This window comes from Schistocerca serialis, chromosome 4 (assembly GCF_023864345.2).
Source record: "Schistocerca serialis cubense isolate TAMUIC-IGC-003099 chromosome 4, iqSchSeri2.2, whole genome shotgun sequence".
Taxonomy (NCBI): domain Eukaryota; kingdom Metazoa; phylum Arthropoda; class Insecta; order Orthoptera; family Acrididae; genus Schistocerca; species Schistocerca serialis.
In genome coordinates, this window is record NC_064641.1 from 735546440 (window position 1) to 735569907 (window position 23468).

At 44.6% G+C, this 23468-nt stretch overlaps 1 pseudogene; it reads left to right on the forward strand.

Annotated features, from left to right (window-relative positions):
* The first annotated feature begins 22610 nt into the window (after positions 1–22610).
* LOC126476181 (5S ribosomal RNA) lies at positions 22611–22728 on the forward strand (annotated as a pseudogene).
* The last annotated feature ends 740 nt before the right edge of the window (positions 22729–23468 follow it).

Here is a 23468-nt window from a genome sequence, read left to right on the forward strand (position 1 = left end):
CCACACACTACATTCGTAGTGTCCCTACCCAACACACTCATTACTTGTGGAAGACATTCTTACCAAGCCCCGTAAGGGTTCGTATAATATGTGTTCATCCGCACAGAAGAAGAATGGCATGCTCGGCATCGCCAGGTTTAGCTACCCTCTGTGATAAAAAACTGAGTGAACGGATCAACGAACAACCTGAACGAGTGTCAGCGGACATCCGCCACGAACATATTCAATGAACAATATAGAACAAAATAGGATCAACAAAATAAAAAGATGGATAGAGCGTCTGCCATTTGAACAGGAGATCCCGGGTTCGAGTCCCGGCCGGGGCACACATTTTCACCTGTCTCCGTCGATATCTATCAACACCCGTCATCACCTGAAAGTATTAATATACAATTCTAATTTCGTTTAACAGCAGAAGTGGATAAGGTAAGGTCAGGTAGTACTGGACACATAAACGTTTTTGGAATTACAGTAGTTCTTGAATGTTATAGGCTAACATTCTGCACACTCTACAAAACTACATACTTATATGGATATGGTGTCTGTTCTTTCGAACATGTCCGAAACAACAGACACCATACCCATATGAGTATATCTACTGTTAAAGTAGCACAGTGGTCCTGTAAGACGAAAAATCCGTTGACTGTTTTCCAGTGCTCGTCACAGTTTCACAAAATGCTCATGACAGTCGGTTAGGTGCCGGTGCGTCTGTATCTGCAGCTGCTACACAATAGAGTAGATTGCAGAGTGGCCCTTTCGTCGGCAAGCACCCGATCTGCAGACCGCACAATTTGCAGCCGTTAAGCTGAATTGCGCATTATCAGCAAAGTCATCTGCATTTTTTCCTGCATATCGCGTTCGATGGACCAATTTCGAGCAATCCGATTAAACGAAGAGCGCTCCAGCGCTGATCTGTCTGACGGGATTGGGCTGAGCCGCAGATTAATCGCTGCGTGTTCGCCGTTACTCACCTGCATCCCACCGCCGCGGTTTCGCTCGACAAACGTGCTCTGCAGAGCTGGCCGGTGTTTGCTCAGGACTGTTGTCAGCTCTCGGTCTCTCCCCCTCGTCCTACCGGGAAGTGCTCAAACGTATCATCATAAAGGCTAACCGTTCTCTGGTAACTTTACTTAATGCCCACAGTAATTTTTACACAACTTATGATGTAATTAGTGGCCATTTTTAGGATTCAGTGCACCAATCTGTAAAAACGGACCGAAAAGTATTGCTTTGTTATCCGTCCGTCCGTCCGTCTGTCTGTCTGTCTGTCAGTCAGTCTGTCCGACTGTGAGAATCATTTTTTCTCAGGAAGGAGTAGAAATATCAGGTTCAAAATTGTGTCACAAATTAAGCTCTATGGTCCTTTGGCGATGCAACAGTTTCAAGCGTCTAAGCCAATTTAATCACATATTTTTATACTCGAAAACTCAGTCATTAAAAACTATAGTGCACGTTCCTTTAATCCAGAATCTTGAAATTCGGCAGGAAGCAAGGTTTTTACATTGTAAGTAAAGGAAAAATCCGATAACTGTTAATTTTTAATTATGTAACATGAAAAAATACTTTTTGTCATTTTTTTATGCAGTGAGCAGCCAAAGAAACTGGTACAGTGAAGATCCAAAGAAACTGGTACACTTACTTAATATCATGTAGGGGCCCCCACGAGAACGCAGAAGTGCCACAACACGACTTGACATGGACTCTACTAATGTCCGAAGAAGTGCTGGAGGCAACTGACACCATGTATCTTGCAGGGCTGTCCATAAATCCGTAATAGTACGAGGCGGTGGGGATCTCTTCCGAACAGCACGTTACAAGACATCCCAGATATGCTCAATAATGTTCATGTCTGGAGAGATTGGTAGTTAGCGAAAGTATTTAATCTCAGATGAGTGTTCCCGGAGCCACGCTACTGCAATTCTGGACGTGTGGGGTGTCGCATTGTCCTGCTGGAATTGCCTGAGTCCGTCGGAATGCACAATGGACGTGAATGGACGCAGGTGATCAGACAGGAAGCTTGCGTACGTGTTACCTGTCAGAGTCGTAGCTAGATGTTTCAGGGGCCCCATATCACTCCAATTGCACACGCCCCACACCATTTCAGAGCCTCCACCAGCTTGAATAGTCCCCATCTGACATGCAGGTTTCATGGAATCATGACGTTGTCTCCATACCCATAAACGTCCGTCCGCTCTATACAATTTGAAACGAGACTCATCCGACCAGGCAATATGTTTCCAGTCATCAACAGTCCAATGTCGATGCTGACGGGCCCAGGAGAGGCGTAAAGTTTTGTGTCGTGCGGTCATCAAGGGTACACGAGTGGGCCTTAGGATCTGAATGCCCATATCGATGTTATTTTGGTGATGGTTCGCAGGATGACACTTGTTGATGACCCAACATTGAAATCTACAGCCATTTGCTGAAGGTTTGCACTTCTATCACGTTGAACGATTCTCTTCAGTAGCCGTTGGTCCCATTCTTGCAGAATCTTTTTCCGGCAGCAGCAATGTCGGAGATTTGACGCTTTACCGGATTCCTGATATTCACGGTATACTCATGAAATGGTCGTACGAGACAATCCCTACATCATCGCTACCTCGGTGTTGCTGTGTCTCATCGTTCGTGTGCCGACTGTAAGACCACGTTCAAACGCAATTAAGTCGTGATAACCTGCCATTGTAGCAACAGGAACCGATCTGACAACTGCGCCAGACAGCTGTTGTCTTATATATACGCGTTGCCGGCCGCAGCGCCGAATTCTGCCTGTTTACATATCTCTGTATTTGAATACACGTGCCTATATCAGTTTTTTTGGCGCTGCAGTGTATATCTGTCTGTTTTCCTGTCCATCTGTTAAGATCCTGTTTCTCTGAAACAGGTTGGCGTATTTAGTTCAGTTTTATGTCACATACTAAGATCTATGGTCCCTTGGCGGGGTAAAAATTTTAAGTTTGTAAGTCAGTTCAATCAAAACATATGTTCACATATTTTGATACTCGAAAACTTACCCATCAAAACCGTTGACCTGGAATCATGAAATCTGGCAAGAATGAAGATTTCATGGTATAAGTAAAGGGAGAAATCCGAAATTGTTAATTTTTAATTATATCACACGAATAAAGTATTTCTTTTGTTGTTAGTTATCCGACTTGAAACTAGAAATTAAAACATTCTCGAAAGTTTTGGAACCCACTGGGATTGATATTTTGCAGCATCAATGTCGATTACGGGCAAAATCGTCAATGTCCTCGATTACAGGAATAGACTAACTGTCTACATACATAGCCATGTTTGTACGAAACCCTCAGTGCGTGAGTCCTGCTCACGCCTGGCCAGTGTTTCTGAAATAGCCCTGTGATAACGCTATCTGACACCGAAGGTTTAACGACAGACAATTGAACATTCACAAGCACGAAGGAGATTTCACAGATATGTTTCAGAAGCAAACCGATTAATTAATCCTAGTAGGGAATACTACGAGGCTAATGAATACTTTGTCTGACGTTTCCCATATTATAGGCCAAGACTCATGCAGTGCAAATGTCTTTGCAATTTACACGATCCTAATCTAAATATTATAGAAAATAAATTTGGAAATCAGTGATTACGTGATGGGCAACCCAAAGATGACTATAAACTGTCTGACATGTTGTGCAAAATACATCATTTAACTAAGTTTTCTATACAGATATTTGTTATACAGAGATAACATGGCGAACATAATCTACTTCCTAACAGTTGACAGAGAGGTACTGATTTGTATTAGGGGTCTTGGGTGTGGAAAACAGAACTGGATATCTTTATCGATATGGGTACATCTTCCAGCATCTAACACAAAGGTATACAGCGTTCCATCAGAATTTAAATACATACGCGACGAGAGAAACTGTTCCGCTAGGAACATGAATCAAAAAAATAGTATTGCACGGTCTACACGAAACGTGAGTGAAACACCCATGAAAACCGTTGTTCAAGCCAAGAGAAAACAGTGATCTCATGTATGTGCAGTGTGTCAGAAAACGACAGACCAGCGTCCGCACGATATCAAAACTTAGCCCAAAATGGTGTACCTTACGGCAGACAGTGCTATCTCAAACTGCAGTTCACACCAAAGCCTCTGAGTGGATCTCGCGAGGCAAAGTTCGTGAGCACCACGAGACATACCGCACGCGGCTACTGAAAGTTATATGCGACAGCCAGCCAAGCGGGACGGACTGTCAGAAACGCGATACTCTGGAAGAAAACAAAAGACTGCCCAGTGGCGGACGTGCACGCATATGAAACAAGTTGGCTAGGATAGGAAACATGTTCAGTCTCTGTTCAATCATCAGTATGAAATGCGCTTCACGATTCCCTACATTACGATCTGTTGTTAATATACAAGAATGTATATGGCATACTTTAATGAGCGTAAACATATAAGCCAATGTAATAAATAAGAGTTTCAAGTGCATAAAAGGTTAATTTACGTTGAAAAATTAAACTATTTTTCATCCCCGTTACACATGTTACGCTAACTTTTTAGTTTATCACGAAGTCACATTGTGACAGAACTTTACGTTATAGAAAAAATGACGTGAATCTTGGACTCTGTGCCCAGAAGTGACAAAATTTAGCTGTTACATACCAAAAGCAATTAAGTTGTTTTTTGTTGCCCAGTGTAATGTTATAATTACTGGAAATAATTTATAAAGGCTGTGGGATTGCTTAAAAACAGTTGCTGGTCTTTCCTGAATTTGTTTATTAACTGTCACGACGCGTTTTGAGTTTAGTCCTTTACCCGAGACCTATCATAAACAGACACAGGTAACAGAAACGCAAATTTTTATAAATGTCAGTTGTAATCGAACAATATTGGAAAACAAAACGCTTTTTTATACATAAAGAGATAGCAAAAAATGGTTCAAATGGCTCTGAGCACTATGGGACTTAACATGTGTGGTCATCAGTCCCCCAGAACTTAGAACTACTTCACCTAACTAACCTAAGGACATCACACACATCCATGCCCGAGGCAGGATTCGAACCTGCGACCGTAGCAATCGCGCGGCTCCGGACTGAGCGCCTAGAACCGCGAGACCACCGCGGCCGGCAAAAAGAGATAGCATTTTCGATACAAATACACGAGACTTCGATGTAGACGTCAAATACAGTCATTACTAATATGCAGAATAACAGGTAGCACAATTAGTTACACAGTTCGACCCTAACTGTTGAAGTACCCCACGAGCAGTGGCCAGCGCCACAGGCTCTGTCACGCTAGCTGCCGTAACCGCGTCTGTTCACGTTCAAAGAGCGCCACCCAGATTCGTGCCCAATGTAAGTATTACATTTAAATTTTTAAGTAGCAGTTGCCGAAAGCGCCTGTCAGTATATAAAACGCTTAAAAACTGCTTGCCCATGCACTAGCATAAATCCTATCTTACAAGAATTCGAGTGACATAATTACCATAAAAGCAGCGTATAACAATCCTTTCAAGGCTTTTTGTTTAAATAAATTTGTCAAATTGTCAAGTTATCACCAACTGAAATCTATTATAGTGTGAATTGGCTACGTAACTTCGCGTGGAAATACATTTTCATTTTTATTACAAAGTAAAAGTTCTTGGGTCGTTGATCATCCGACCAGATGCAAATACGTACAGCATTGGATAACTTAAGACTTCATAAACAGAAGGTTATAATTTAAATTTCACAACAGAAGAAAGCCTCATGGTTCGTCACTCACCTGACCTAGTGCAAAAATAGGTATAACATTACACCAAGTTAAACTTTCAGAAATGAAAAGTTATCAATAACTCAGGTAATGGCATAAGCAGAAAAGGGCTAATATATTAATATATTTTGTTTCGTCAAAAGGATAGTTCGTCGAAAAGGCTAAAATACCAGTTACGGTTGCTTCTTGTTTGCTCGTTAATCAAAAGGAACTGAGTTTGACCATTGGAGTATATCCAAATTATTATCCTTATTTTCAGTGTGCGATATTTATAAAAAAATTTAATTGAAAACTAAATTATGATTTTGTGCCCTTAAATGGTATCCCACGGCAGATTATGAGTTAAAAGCGAAACGCGTCATGATAGTTAATAAAAAAATAAATAAAAAAAATAAAAAGAAACAGAGGAAACCAGCGACTGTTTTTAAGAAATAACACAGGCTTTTTAAAGTCTACCCAATAATTATATTAGTAATGGTTGTATGCATCTACAAGGACTTTCAGTCTGATTAAGAATTCAATGTGATCGTCATAACCAGGTCAACTGTCGTAGCAAAATGTATTGTTGACACGAATAGCCAACTATATCGTGAATTCTAACAGTTTATAGAAGGTCAATACTAAGGTTAATAATTCACCATTTAACAACTGGACAACAACAGTCAAAAGCACACCTGACTACCACGTACAGAAACCACAGCCACATAAGTGTACTCCCGCTCATGGATTATCGCAGAGACTGGCATGGTTGTGGTGACATTGCCATTGGAATAACGTCGCATGGACTAATGGGCCACGGTAAACCTCTGTACTCGTTGATATTTAAGTACAAGTAAACAAAATGAGACATGACTGCCATATACAAAAATCACTTCTTTCACATCGGTATTGGCGGTGTATCATAGTTTGTGTTTCCGGGTGACGGGAGAGTCGACTATTTGGATAGGCATGACGTCGAATTCTTGACACTTTCTCCATTACTATTCACGTACATACGTTACAGAAATCTAATGTCAGATTGTGTATATCCTCTTGTTCCTCTGAAGCACAGTTTACAAACTCATTTCCCGAATGTGATCCACAATTATTGCATGCCACAAACCAAGATTTAATTCGAATCTGGTTGTGTTTGACAGTATCAACTTCTTACATGTAGTCATCCCAGCAGATTCATTGCTTAGAGTAAAAGAATTCATTTTCAGCTTGAAACTGTTTTATCTCTTTGCATAGTCTCTGACATCCCTTCGTCGACGCTTCAGTTGTAACAAATCACAGGTTTCTACATTTTTTCTCTATCATGGCCGCGGGACACTGAGCGTCGGTACACTAAGATCTTTGATGTGAGAGTGCCACAATGGCACGTTAATGCAGACTTATATTTTGCGCGGCCTCTAGAGGAAAATGCGGCCAGTAAGGTAATCTGTTCTTCTTCTAGTAGGGGCAACATCGGCCAGTCTTTCTCCTAGTTAGCAGGTATTGCACAGAACACTAAGATAGCCTGCTTCTTGATTTCCCAAGACAATTCAATCGAATATTCCAAAATTTACTCGATCAAACCGCTAAGCATTTACTTCACAGCCACCAGTCTCATTTTCTAAGAAGGTGAGGATGTACGTCCACCATCGCTTTTTCTGGGCCTAAAATCACTTCCGTTAGTATCTCACCATAATTTCGCCCAGGCTGGCCGCTTCTCTAAACTTTCATAACATTCACAATTTAAATAAATAATTTCTTCTCTTTCATGGAACGCGTAAGCCTGATTTCGGGTCAGCAAGCGGAGCTCCGCACAGCACCATTTCTGTGTAATCCTCAACTGTGCTACTCCCTTTTTATTGTTCTGATACGTGTAATTTCCTTAATTTTATTTTGTTTATTGTTTCGCAGACACATGTCTCCGTGATTTCACCGCCTGTTTTCTGCCTTGGGCACATAATGAAACTGTGTTAATGGAGCGCTAGTTTGCTGGCCGCTGTGACCGAGCGGTTCTAGGCACTTCGGTTCGGAACCACGGTGCTGCTACGCTCACAGGTTGGAATCCTGCCTCGGGCATGGATATGTGTGATGTCCTTAGGTTAGTTAGGTTTAAGTAGTTCTAAGTCTAAGGGACTGATGACCTCAGTTGTTTTACCGAGCGAGGTGGCGCAGTGGTTAGCACACTGGACTCGCATTCGGGACGACGATGGTTCAAACCCGCGTCCGGCCATCCTGATTTAGGTTTTCCGTGATTTCCCTAAATCGCTCCAGGCAAATGCCGGGATGGTTCCTTTGAAAGGGCACGGCCGACTTCCTTCCCCATCCATCCCTAATCCGATGAGACCGATGACCTCGTAGTTTGGTCTCTTCCCACAAACAACCCAACCACAATCTCAGATGTTAAGTCCCACAGTGCTCAGAGCCATTTGGACCATTTTGAGCGCTATTGTACTTCCCATTCCTATTTACTATACTTACAGTGCCATGTACGAGCTATAATATTGGTTTTCCGTTAGTAAATCGTCCTCCCGTAGATTCCCAGCGAGAGCCAGTGATGGTGCTGCTCGGCTGCTCTGCCTCGCCGTAGCGTGGAGAGTGGAGAGCGCGCGGTGTGGAGTTACAGAGGCTGTCCCCGCTTCGCGAGCTGATCTTGACGTGCGGCCGATACGTCGATACCGTACACCTATAGCGCGCAGCGCAGCTTTTGACGGTGTCTATATTGAAAATATCGCCCGGAAGCCGCTATTATAATTTCTGCGTCACTCACGTGCGCGCAGCATACTCTCAGCGCCAACGTTGCGCACACAATCGCCATTGTGCTTTATTCAGCGTGCTAATTTTGCCATGGATATTACATTCTGCTGTTAGAAGAGTAGATCTATGAACATGAAGTTGGACGTGAAGCTCATGAACAGTTCCCCACAGTAGAGTAATACAACAGCTTCCTATAGTTTGTTAGATCTGAGCTGATGCTGATTTCGCAACGAATTAATTTGATTTCCTTTTTGTACAATATCTTAAATGCGAGTACTTCTAGTTATATGGGGCTATTGAAAAATACGGAACCGATTTCAAACCTTTATTGCTTCCAAACTACAAAAGATAGAAACACAAATTTTTGTTGAATTCAATGCAAGCACAATGTGTTACACGAGAAATATCATAACCACGGCTCATTTCCTGCCACTCAGGAAGCAGCTGGTCTCTCGTTATCGAATTTACAGCTTCAGCAATGCGATGTCGCAGACTTTCAAGAGTGTCAGGCGTAGCGGATGGGGGATAAAAACGTGGTCTTTTACGTGATCCCACAGATAAAAGTCACAAGGTGTGATGTCAGGAGAACTGGAAGACCACCGGCTCCTCCTATTCCAATGCAGCGTCCTGCAATGGTGTCATTCAAGTAACATCAGACGTGCTTAGAGAATTAACTCAGAGAATTTCTCTAAGCACTTCCGACGTTACCCGACTGACACCGTACTAAGAGGTTGGATTGGAAGAGGAGGACCAGAAGATGAACTTCATCGCCGGTGGCCACCTGGGTCTTCAGACGGCGCAACTTGTGGCTTTTATCTGTGAGGTTACGTAGAAAAAAAACACATTTTTATCCCCCCTAAGCCTGAAACGTTAAAAGTCTGCGATATCGCATTGTTGAAGCTGTGAATCCGATAACGAGGGACCAGTTGCTTCGTGTGTGGCAGGAAATGAGTCACCGTTTTTATATTTGTCGTGTAAGCATGGTATTCACATTGAATGAATAAAGATTTGAACTTTTCTCTTACCAGGAACGTTGGAATTGTGCTTCTATCTTTTCTGGTTAGGAAGCAATCAAAGTTTGATATCTGTTCCTTCTTTTTGAGTATCCCTGTATTGAGTCCTGCACTAACTCCTTGTAAGTACGCTTCGCTTGCTTGTTGTATCTTCGAACTACACAGAGTGAGCCCGAACTCAATCGAAAATATATCGTAGATTCTTCGGGTATTCGAAGGTTATTTCGGAAAGTAAGTTCCGATAGGTCGCGAAATGGAAACGACAGTCGAAATCCGATGAAACTTTGCACAGACATGTTGGGCAGTGTCTCTAATATGCCTGTCGATGACATCACGTCTCTCTTTTCAGTTTTGTGCACACAGTCAGCGCTTAAAGACGGCTGGAGCAGCAGTTTCTCCCGCCGAGTATAGGTGCACCCAGTGAGGTTTTGCCTGATTTCATGCATCCAGAATGATATTTCCACTCTGCAGCGGAGTGTGCGCTGATATGAAACTTCCTGGTACAGTTTTAATGTGCCAGGAAGTTTCATATCAGCGCACACTCCGTTGCAGAGTGAAAATCTCATTCTGGAAATATCCCTCACGTTGTGGCTAAGCCATGTATCCGAAACATCCTTTCTTCCTGGAGTGCTAGTTCTGCAAGGTTAGTAGAAGAGCTTCTGTGAAGTTTGGAAGGTAGGAGACGAGGTACTGGCAGAATTGAAGCTTTGAGGGGGGGGGGGGGGGGGGTTTCGTCTCTGATGCTTGAGTAGCTCAGTTGGTAGAGCACTTGCTTGCGCAAGGTAAAGATCCCGAGTTCGAGTCTCGTTCCAGCACACAGTTTTAATCTACCAGGAAGTTTCATGCATCCACACGTGAAGTATCTGTTACCCGTTTCCTTCTTCATGAAAATTCTCTGCGGCACACAGCAGGGCAATGAGGACGCCCCTGCAGCGTTTCCGATTGGAGGCATTTGATCATCCACCATGCAGCCCGGACTTGGCTCCCTCTGACGCTCATCTTTGTTCACATGGACCTCTGGCTATGAAGACAACTTTTGACACAGACAACGACCTGCAGACCAGTGTAAAGAAGTGACGGAAAGAACAGGTGGCTGCCTTCTATGACGACGGTATTGGAAAGTTCGTACACCTCCACGACAAAGGTCTAAGTCGGAATGGCGACTGTGTAGAGAAGTAGCTGGAAGATGTAGCAAACTGTGGCAAATAAAGTGGTTCAAATGGCTGTGAGCACTATGGGACGTAACTTCTGAGGTCATCAGTCTCCTAGAACTTAGAACTACTTAAACCTAACTAACCTAAGGACGTCACACACATCCATGCCCGAGGCAGGATTCGAACCTGCGACCGTAGTGGTCGCGCGGTTCCAGACTGTAGCGCTTAGAACCGCTCGGCTACCCCAGCCGGCTGTTGCAAATAAAACATTTTTGATTTTCACTGTGGTTTCCACTTCGCGACCTATCGGACCTTACTTTCCGAATAGGCCTAGTATTTCCTGTGCACACTCCCTGAAAAAGTGAAGCACCCAGAAGACATAGTAGATCTCCACGTAACATCATACACATACACGCTGTCACCATAAAAGTAAAAGATTAGATGAATGCGTGGCGTGTGTTCTTTCTGACATGTCCAAAAGAACGGAACCACGCATTCATATAATTGACTCGCCTCGCTGAGCATATGGATCCACATTCCTCAGTGTACATCTGACCTCCTGCGGTAGTCTCAGTGTAGCGTGCATGGAGGAAACGGACAGGGACTGCAGATAGGTGGCGCTCGGTCGGAGTGGGGTAGGCGGTGAGGCGTGCCGAGGTGGTCCCTGCAGTTGCGGTAAGACTGTGTCCCAGATCGCTCAGTGTTTAACGCGTCTGCCTAGTAAGCAGGGGATCCCGTTTTCGAATCCCGGTCTGGTACACACTTTCACAAGCAGCCGCTGAGTCAGATTATGTCCCAATGCAGCTGACGTGAGTCATCCCTTCCCCTTCCTTTCTCGCCCCCCCCCCCCCCCCCCCTACCTCCTTCTCCACCTACGATTTTCATTCAAATGATTGAGTTGCAATATTCTGTGACAGGTAGAACGTCCGTCAGAGTGCATTGATATTGTCCGTTTTTATTTTTATTACCAGGTCTGGTACGGTATATGAGGCCGTGAACATTTTCAGATCTTGAGCGATCACTGCCTAGGACTGCAAGATGTCACGTAGCTGCTCGTGTCAAACAGCACTGTCAGCAACCTACTCAATTTGAAAGGGGCCGCACTGGGGGATCAATTTGGCTGGTTGATTGGGTCGAGCAATATTCAGATTTGACAGTGGGACGATGTTGCGGGAAGTGAAGACAGGAATATTCGTCGTCAACATTACGGTCGTTCATGTCTGATCACCACAAGGGACGATCGCAGAATGGCGCATCAAGAAGCACAGATTTGCACTACCCAGGACGACCATCGTCGGTGTGTATGATGGCGACCTGGGGAGAAGTCATGTTCTTCCAATAGTCTCGAAAGGCACAGCGTTGCTAACACTGACATCATGGTGAGGAGAGTCATAGGGTATGACTTCAGATCACAGTTGGTAGTGTCAGAGGGAATTGTGACGACACAGCAGTACGTCACAGGCAGACATTCTGCGTCCTTTAGGTGTGACGTTTCATGTTTTGATGGTATTTTTCAACCGGACAATGCTTGTACAAACACGGCACGTGTCTTTAAGAAATGTATGGGTGATGTTGTGACACTTCTGTGACCAACTAGATCCCAAATATGTCCCAGGCAGAACACGTATGGGAACAGCTCGGACTACAAGTCTGTCCCAGCGACAGTATGAGGTATAAAAAGGACCTGATACAACAGTTGTGGATCAATTTGCCCCAAGAGAGAATGTAACGTCCAACCGAATGATTTCATGCATCCGGGACAGCGGTGCACCGTCATACACACATCAAAAAGAGTTTTACAGCGCCTCATTTCCCAGAACTCCTGAAAATAGACATTGAATGTGGATATTGTATCACAGACACAGTCCCTTTGACTGTCCAGAGATGCCACTAAGTTCCCCCAAAGATGTAACAACCATGCACGAGTAGCGCCTCTTAGACGGAGGGAGTCCGACAGCCAATCAGTTCCAGTCATTCCACCAGGGAGGAGGTACACGGCTCGTGATGTCTGTAGTTCAACCATGCCTAGACGGTCAATACCGCGGTTCGATCGCGTCCGCGTTATTACTTAGTGCCGGGAAGGGATCTCAACAAGGGGAAGTGTCCAGGCGTCTCAGAGTGAACCAAAGCGATGTTGTTTGGACGTAGAGGAGATACAGAGGGACAAGAACTGTCCATGACATGCCTCGCTCAGGCCGTCCAAGGGCTACTACTGCAGTGGATGACTGCTACCTACGGATGGCTAGGAGGAACCGTGACAGCGACGCCACCATGTTGAATAATGCTTTTCGTGCAGCCACAGGAAGTCGTGTTACGGCTCAAACTCTGCGCAATAGGCTGCATGGTGGCCAACTTCACTCCCGACGTCCATGGTGAGGTCCATCTTTGCAACCACGACACCATGCAGAGCGGTACAGATGGGCCCAACAACATGCCAAAATGATCGCTCAGGATTGGCATCACTTTCTCTTCACCGATGAGTGTCGCATATGCATTTAACCAAACAATCGTCAGAGAAGTGTTTGGAGGCAACACAGGCTGAAGGCCTTAGACACGCTGTCCAGCGAGTGCAGCAACTTGGAGGTTCCCTGATGTTTTGGGGTGGCATTATTTGGGGCCGACGTATGCCACTGGTGGTCAAACAAGGCGCCGTAACAGCTGTACGATACGTGAATGCCATCCTCCGAGCAATAGTACAACCATATCGGCAGCATATTGGCGAGACATTCATCTTCATGGACGACAATTCGTGACTCCATCATGCACATACATCTTGTGAATGACCTCCTTCAGGATAATGACATCACTCGACTAGAGTGGCCAGTATGTTCTCCTGACATGAACCCTATCGAACATACCTGGGATAAATTGAAAAGGGCTGTTTATGGACGACGTGATCCACCAACCACTCTGAGGGATCTACGCCGAATCGCCGTTGAGGAGTGGGACAATCTGGACCAACAGTGCCTTGATGAACTTGTGGACAGTATGCTACGACGAATACAGGCATGCATCAGTTCAAGAGGACGTGCTACTGCGTATTAGAGGTACCGGTGTCCAGCAGTCTGGACCACCACCTCTGCAGGTCTCGATGTAAGGTGGTAAAACGTGCAAAGTGTGGTTTTCATGGGCAATAAAAAGGGCGGGAATGATGTTTATGTTGATCTATATTCCAATTTTCTGTACAGGTTCCGGAACTCTCGGAACCGAGGTGACGCATGATGGTTTCCGATGGCTCGTTACAGAATAGTAATGTTTTTATGATTCATTCGGCTCATTACCAAAAATATCTTTGTTTCTGTGTAAATTATTTCGTAACGTTGAAAAATCGCCTAGTATATAATCAGCACAACGTTCAACACAAAACACAGAGTAATGTAACAGCCCTCAGATGCAAAAGTAGCGTGATGTGGTACTGCGTGAACAGCTCAGCTTAGTGTCGTTGTGCCACTCTTCCTCTGCGTTCAGTGAACCAAAAACACAGAAGCAAAAAACACCGACAACAAGAAATAATCGTTTTAGAGTAATGAAATCTCGGTAATATATTTGCGTAGTTAATATGTTGAAGTGGTTAATGTTGCCAGAGTATAGGTGAATGTAAGCATCAGAAAAGCCGTCGCAAATGTGAAATGTTGGTACTTTAATAACCAGTGTAGTCGCCACAATACTGAATGCAAGCATGCAAACGTGCATGCATTGAGTTGTACAGGTGCCGGATGTCAATTTGTGGAATGAAGTTCCATGCCTGTTGCACTTGGTTGGTCAATACGGGGACGGTTAATGCTGGTTTTCATGACGCTGGAGCTGTCCGATTATGTCCCGTACGCGATCGATTGGAGAATCTGGTGATAGAGCACGTCAAGGCAACATTTCGACGCTGTGTACAGCATGATGGGTTACAACGGCGGTATGTGGGCGTACATTATCGTGTTGTAAAACACCCTTTGTAATGCTTTTCATGAATGGCACCACAAAAGGTCGAATCTCCAAACTCACTCACAAATTTAGAGTCAAGACCCATGGGTTAGACTGCTACGGTCGCAGGTTCGAATCCTGCCTCGGGCATGGATGTGTGTGATGTCCTTAGGTTAGTTAGGTTTAGGTAGTTCTAAGTTCTAGGGGACTGATGACCACAGAAGTTAAGTCCCATAGGGCTCAGAGCCATTTGAACCATTTGAACCCATGGGTTAACTACGTGAGTTCTCCTGCTTTCATACGAAATAACACTCCAGATCACAATTCCGGGTGTAGCTCCAATATGTCTAGCATGCAGGCACGTACAGGGGATAGGCAAAATAATGTGAATAGTGGTGGTAATGGGACGGCTGTGTTTGACGGTCAACAACGCAGGTAAGGTACGTGTCGCGCTGGACTGAGCGTGTTCAGTACGGACTAAGCATCAGCGCTGGTTGTTTACGACTAGTGCACACTTCGTATTTGTACTCAGAGACAGAGGTCGACGTGCAATGAAAGACCTAACAGAGTACTAAAGAGGGCAGATTCAGCGGGCCCGGTTATCTGGAGCATCAGTAACCAAGACAGCCAACTCATTGAATGTTTCAAGAGCGACTGTTTCAACAGTCATGACAACCTACACAAAAAATTGAAAGACCTCATCGTGCAAACGTAATACTGGGCGCAAATCAAAACTAAATGACAGAGACCGTCGTACACTGACACGAGTCGTGTTAAAGCAACACAAAACTACAGCAGCTAAAGTGACTGCAGAGCTCAACAGCCATCTTCGAGACTCCGTATCTACCGAAACTGTCCGCCGAGAGCTCCATAAAGCGAAAATTCATGGACAAGCTGCTATACCGAAACCATTACTGACGACAACCAACGCAAAGAAGCGTAAAACATGGTGTCAGAACCGTAAACCCTGAACGGCTGATCATAGGAAACACGTCATACGGACCGGCGGGTCAAGATTTTCGTTATTTTCAACTTCTGGCCGGGTTTATGTCTGGAGAACGCCGAAAGAAGTCTTCAATACTGATTGCTTGATTCCAACTCTTAAGCATGGAGGTGGAAGTTTGATGGTGTTGGCAGCCTACCATGGTATTCTTGTCCCATCATTACTCTCAAAGGGCGTGTTACAGTCAATGATTATGTGAACATTTAAGGTGGCCAGGTGCACCCCATGATTCAAAAGTCGTGGTATGAGGATCATGCGACTGAACTGCACCGTCTTCCCTGGTCAGCATAGTCACCGGAATTGAACATTATTAAACCCTTGTTGGCGGTATTGGAGCGCAGACGCCTGAGCAGATTTCGCCTCCCTCATCACTATAGGAGTTACAAGAGGTTCTGATCAAAAAATTTCTCTGAGCACTATGGGGCTTAACATCTGAGGTCCTCAATACCTTACAACTTAGAACTACTTAAACCTAACTAATCTAAGGACATCACACACATCCATGAACGAAGTGGGATTCGAACCTGCGACCGTAGCAGTCGCGCGATTCCGGATTGAAGCTCCTAGAACCGCTCAGCCATAACGGCCGGCAGGTTCCGATCGAAGAGTGACATAACATCTACTCGAGACTACGTAATCATTATCTGCCAGTATTACAAGAACAATCGCAGCTGTATTACAGCCAAATGGGGGTCCAGACCCTTGTCAATAAACCATTCCCAAGTAAGTACAGTGTTCACACTATTTTGTCTATCCCCTGTAGGTTGCAGGCCCTGTACTTGCGTCCTCATCACCAACACGCGGCCATCTCTGCCACCGAGGCAGAACCAGCTTTCATCAGACCCCCGCGCTGCCCTCCAATCAGCTCTCGCTTGACACCAGTGAAGTCGCAAATGGTGGTAGGGAATCAGTGAATTGCAAGCTACATGCCGTCTGGCTCCGAGCTGTCCTTGATCTGACCTATTTGTGACAGTTCTCTGTGCCACTGTGGTGCGAAATTGCTGTTGCACATGCAGTACATTGCATCAGGGCCATACGCCGAACGCGACTGTCATCCCTCTGGGTAGTGCCAAGTGGCCATCCGGAGCCTGCTGCCAGCAATCACGGGCAGTGCTACATTCCTGCCGAGTCTCCCTTCAATATGGTGGAAGGAACGTGCAGCTTCTCGAAGGCCTGTTACACGAGCTTGTTGGAACTCAATGAGCTGTTGACAATGGCGTCTTTGTCGCCTTAAAGGCATTCTTCACTGACATCAACTCACCACGTTCAATATCAAAGGTGACTAACGCTCACGACCGTTACAGCGTGTATTTAAAGCAAACCTGATTAGCGTCCTCACAGTGGCGCCACTAGCGCCTCTCTTATTCGACTAGCGTAAGATGTGAATGGGTCTCGTCTTTCAGTTGTAGAAAAACACCTCCCAACCTTCTTTTATCTCACACAATTGTTTCTTAATGTTGAGACTTTTTTCCATCACTGTACATCTCTACCACTCCCTGATTGTAGTCTTTGAAAGCGAAGATTGAGGCGGCCATTACTGTTATTAACACCAAGTACCTTGACTAAATCGTACAAATTTATTTAGAACCAAGACACATAGAGGATACTGTCGACATTTTCACTGTTGTGCAGATATTTTGAATGAAATTCAACTAGAAAAGTAAATAAGTGTAAGAAATCGAACTAAATGCTGTTATTCTGTAATAGCTACCGGAGGCCACCGGTACCTGGTAGCGGAATACTCAGAAAATATCCCTGAACAACGTTAGAACCGTTCTCGTTGGTGCTGTAGATCACCCCGTATATTAAGATATTGGTGTGCAGCTGCTTCGAAAACTTTACACCATCATACGTCATTAAGACAGAATTTTTAATAATCTCGCTTGATAAATACGGAAAAATCCGTAACTAAACTTAATATTGTGATCAAAGACTGGAGTAAAACATTTGAAACTATACTGAGTCAAACTTTCTTTAAGCTGGAGTAGGGCAACATCTTCGGACCGCATTCAACCGCAACTCTCTTCTCTGCGCCGCGGGAAACATGGACACCACCACATGAATTTCAAAATCTGCTGCCTCACCAGTCCCATTCCGATTGGATTTTAATATTTAATTAGACCTTTCTTCGGACTGCCAGCATCACTTCCTAGCCTGTACGAGGAAGTCAGTCCGGATCAGTCTCGATTACAGTCCTCCGGTAAGATTTCTTAGTTTTCATTCAGTCTTGCAGATGAGCAGTTATCATCACCCAGCTTTTTCTCTGATTATGTTCCGTGGCACCGTAAATGCATTCGATAGAGCAGTGCTTTTCAGAGAGAAACAGGCCGACAGGTTAAGGGCTGATTTTTCGACGTATCAACGTCTCTACCTAACAAACTATAAAATTAACCGTGAGTCTGCGGAATCTGCAATTCAAACCTGCAGTAGACGAGGAAGGAAACAAGGAAGGAAGGAAGGAAGGAAGATTATAGTTTAACGTCCCATCGACGGATAGATCTTTAGAGATGCAGCACAGTCTCGGATTACGAAAGTGTGGGGGAAAAAATCGGTCCTACCCTTTACAAAGGAACCATCCTGACATTTGTCTTGAGCGATTTAGGGAAATCACTGATTCCCCAAATCTAGATGGCTTGACGGTGATTTGAACCGTCGTCCTCCCGAATGTGGCTCTAGTGTGCTGACTACTGCATCACCTTGCATTGTAGCGCAATAGACGAGGTTGTCACCATCCAAACCGTAGATACGACAGAAATGACATAGAATTATCGACGATGCATAAACACCATGTGCTAAATAATTTCTTAACACTATCGTCGAGTGTATGGAAATTACGTAAAAACGTAAAGACAGTTGTCAGAGGGAGGGAGTGGGTGAATCTCTTTCAGCCGCGCAGGCTTTGCAGTCAGTAAACAACATATTTCTATTCAGTAGGTCCCAGGTCTTGGCAGCCATCATAGGATGACTTAATGTTTTGGGCAGATGGTTGAAGGAGATTGCCTCACATACCAGTAACTGCAAAAATAAATGTTTACACCTGAATGATACCTGCTTTCCGATGTTGGAGAAATGCTTCAGCCCCATACCTTGGAATGCAGGCGGTGATTATGACGACCGACAAAGCAAAAATTGCGCACTAATTGATCCGTGCACGACAGTGTATGGTGCCAATATGACCCACGATGCCCCGCGCACAAATGCGATTTTTTAGGGGGTCATATTTCGCGTTTTGTTGATCAGACAGGTAAGCGGTTACACGTTTTGGGTAGTACTGGCCTAGCGACTATTTGTATACATATCGGAAGAACGGACATAATGTGGCTTTTCTGCAGTATAGGGTAATAACTTAAACATCACATACTTCCTCCAGCCCAGGCAAATTGAACTAATCGGCTGATTCTTTTACATTAGATGTAGTCTAAGGTGGACCTTAGGCGGCTTAGAGAAGTATCATTTACTCATGGGTCGATCCTGAGAAAACCCTGGTAAACCGTGATTTTTCGGTACGAAATAGCCGATCGTCGAAATTTTTCACATATGATCTTAAGGGGACATTATAGGACAACTTTGAAACTTTTATCGAAATCCAAAGATTCTCAGCTATCGTATTTGTGCATAATACCGCAGAAATCGGTTCGTAGCCCTTTTCCGTCATGGCCCACATTTATCTAAATAACCATAGTGAATGTCTCAAATTTTAACTGCATATTCTTTTGTCATTAATCTAGAAACAGTTTTCGAAAATCTATATCTCTTATTAAGATACATACGGAAAACCATAATTCTTTGGTACCAAATGAACTATTGAGTCTGCCCACTTGTCTAATATAGAGTGCCTAGGAAGCTGTCTTCTCGGATCGCTAGACGACAATTGAAGCAAATAGTATTAATGGAGTTGATTATGGTAAGTTAAATTGAAAATAATTAGCTCTGCGTATTCACAAAGGCGTGTTGCAAGCAAATGGCGACATGCAAATAATCGGTGTCCAGACAATTTCAAAGCTAGCAAAACAATGCAGTTCAGAAGTCACTGCTGTAGCGTTTGTATGACGGCTCGTCTGCCACTCCGGCCTCGGCTAGGCAGCGCGGCGCTCGTATTCTCTTCCTGTGGCGGCCGCCCCTGCCTTGGTGTCGTCCTAGACAGGGGTTCGTCAGCGTACTATTGGCTGACGTCATCTCTCAGCTCTCTCTGCTCTTCCGTTCTTGATCGTCGTGCCGGCGCTTGTCGTTACGCCGGAACAAGAATAAATTATAGGGATGGTCATTTCGATAATTTCTACTCACGGAAAATCGTCCAAACTTATACCATATGTTTTTAAGATGATGAGCTCGGAAAACTTGAAACGTTTTTTGATATCATTACCTCCTACGGAGATCCAGAGGTTCCAAGACCCAGGCGGTCATTGTAGGCAAAACCACCCCTTCCTTCCGTCTCCTCGACTTCTATATCACCATTTATGGCCGTCCTATCACCCTCACTCCCACCCTCAAGTATTCTGGCGTCACCCTTGACCGTCACCTCTCCTGGACCCCCCCATCTGCGGACTATTCAAGCCAAGGCACGCTCCCGACTCCGCTTCCTCAAGCTCCTTTCTGGCCGCACATGGGGTCTGGACCCCTCCACAACCCTCCACACCTATAAATCCTTCATCCGCCCTATCCTCTGCTACGCACATCCCGTCTGGCTCTCCGCCCCTCCTACCTTTTTACAAATCCCTTTAAATCGTAGAACGCCAGGCGCTCCGCCTCGCCTATCGCTTCCGCCTCCCATCCCCCAAGCGGATCCTACATGACCTTATCCAGTTCCTGCACCTAGTCCTTTTCCTCGAATGGATACAGATCCTCTACACCTCCCGTAAACTTGATTCCCCTCACCCGCTTGTCTCTCCCATCCTCTCCCATCCCCGTCCGCTGCCACGCCTGTATTCCCACATCCCGCCTGCTCTCCATCTCTCTACTCTCCATACCCTCGCCCAAGGTGGCTTCCACCAACTCCCCCTCCCTGATGAAGCCCTCCTCCCCTCCATCTACCCCTCCTACCAACTTTGAGAATCCCCATCCACCCCCTGTTTTTTTCCCAAGGGCCAGCTCTCTCCCTTCTCTCCCTCCTCCCTTCCTCCCTCTCTCCTCTCCCCCGGGCCTCCCCTCCCCCCTACCTTGTTTCCTCCCCCTCCCATCTACTCTGCCACTGGCATATCCACCCTCCCCTCTCCCTTCTCCCACACCTTTTTCCCTTTTTGGTAGGTCCCCGGACTCGTACACGTATGGCGAACTTTCGCGCGCTGAAGATCATCACCTAGTGTTTGTGTGTGCCGTCGTGTTCGTGTTCCAGTGTTTCATCGTTTGTGCTCCATCGTTCACGTATGTCATCTCTGTCTGTGTCCACGTTTCTGAACAATTTTATTTTGGACACTGCGCCCTTGAATGGCTCCATGTGTTTTAATTTTGTATGTCTACGTTTGTATATCTACCAAGTCTATTCTGCAGTTGTCTCCTTTTGTATCATTAGTCATATCTGTGGCCGAAGAGCGGCGTAGTATGTCGCTGCTGGCCTACCTGTATCAGGTGTGAAAATAACAATAAAGAAAAAGAATCCAGAGGTTCAAAGTTACCATACATATGCATGGATAATATGCACGTAATGTCCGATCTGAGGCGTGAATGCAGTTTTAACTGGCGTAGTGAACACATGGCATGGGTTCTAGAGTTATTGCAAGCCTTCTGAGGTCACCAGACTATGTTTTTAGTCAGCACTTTTTCATCAAAAAAACTTTGACGCTCTGGGTCTGCATAATGGGCACTTCATGCCTGTACAAATATGCCCAAATTGGTACTGCTGTGACAAAAAATAGGCTGGGAAAGGTCTTAACATGTCTAGAAAGAACCTAAAACGACTGCCAAAAATGTTTTAAAAGTGAAAAGACTGCAAATTCAGTAAAATATTTCTAGTAGAACTTTTACTCTTTCAAGATACAAGTTGTTCGATGAATTGCACGAAAGGAGCAAAGTATAAAAAAAAGTGAAGCAAATTATTTTGTGTTAACCTTACATTATGCATGCTTATTTGTCGTTTATGTTTGACAAAGTATATAAAAATGTCGAATTACACAAAAAACTGTCAAAACCTTATTGACCTTTAGAATTCGTTTTATATATGCAACATACACTGCTGTAGCAGGGATAACAAGGGAACCGGCCGAAAAACGCTTATGTCAGAGCATAAAAATGTGAAATACGTTCCACTTTAAAAGACTTCAACACAAAAAGTAGGAAACCAGTTTTCTCAATCCTGATTCCGCCTTCCTCGCCATAAATTTTATCATGTGCATCTATTCGTTCCTTTTTGTACCGAAAGAGACTAGCAGAGAGACATTACTTGTAGAAGACAGAGGAGACGGTGACGGTAGAAGGGAGAGGACACAGCGCCAGTGGGACAGAAAGACAAAAGGAGACAGTGTAAATCAGAGAAGAGACAGTAGCAGTAAGATACAACCGTACTGTAAATCAGTGGGAGATAAAGGAGACACTGGGAGAGCAACATGTACACGGTGTATGGGGTATAGGTGCACATAAATCTGTTGTTGACAGACGACAGTGTACTGAGCATTACAACAGTATTAACGTCATTTTCAGACTAATAATTATAGTTATTACAAGTCGTATGTTTTTAGGTTGGGTAATATGCCTAAGTACATGTGACAAGAGTAAGGCATTATTGCTTGTTTTCCCTTGAGCAGCAGCTCATGTTTCGAAGTGGGGATGTGTAGATGCAAAATGGTTAGTCTATACTGACAGGGGTAGTCCACTTAGTGGTGCAGGTATGACAGCCGTGCAGGAAACATCGGCTCGTAAATTAAGTGACGTGTTTCTGGGAAAACTGTTCGACACACAGAAAAAATAATCAACACACTGATATACGCACATATTAAGGTACTACATATGAAAGTACTTCATATAAAAGATTTGTATTTATGCCCATTACAACCTTTATAGACAGTGGCAGTGAAAGGGAGAGTATGAATAGTTGACAGCAAAGAGAAAAACTGGGTAAAATGATTTGCAATGTTCTCTGTCAAAAGGGTAACGACCTTGCCGCAGTGGATACACCGGTCCCCGTTAGATCACCGAAGTTAAGCGCTGTCGGGCGTGGCCGGTACTTGGATGGGTGACCATCCGGGCCGCCATGCGCTGTTGCCATTTTTCGGGGTGCACTCAGCCTCGTGATACCAATTGAGGAGCTTCTCGACCGAATAGTAGCGGCTCCGCTCAAAGAAAACCATCGTAACGACCGGTAGAGCGGTGTGCTGACCACACGCCCCTCCTATCCGCATCCTTATCTGAGGATGAAAGGCGGTCGGATGGTCCCGATGGGCCACTTGCGGCCTGAAGATGGAGTTCTCTGTCAAAAAAGCGCGAATATCTTCGCATACCAATAATTTTGGGGCTGGCAGTTCCCCATTATTCTGTCATTCATTTAGGGATGAATATATTCTTCCTTTTCGTGCTTCGACAGGAGCATTTTTGAGCTGCTTTGAAAGACAAATGCCTGGATGTCTGTGAGGGAAACTCACTTTAGTCAATAGCGATACATTGAATGTATCTGCCGAACACCATATCGACGAGATCGTTCTTCTGTGAACATAACATTAAAGCCTTGAACAGCTTTTAATGCATCAGAATGTAGGTTTTGGAGGCGAATTCAGATAAAACCTTCTTGGATTATCAGTCGTGTGGCAATCGTCATGTAGCGACGTTTCAACCAATTCTCTACTCTTTATCTTCAGGTAAAGAAAATCGATGAAACGTTGCTACAAGATGACGCATCTCCTCGTTTGATAACCAGACAAAATTTCATTAGCTTCAGTATTGATGTTGAAAGTTAGTAATGTTCAACTGATGCAGGAATTCTTTCCTTAAATACTCATTTTTTTATTATT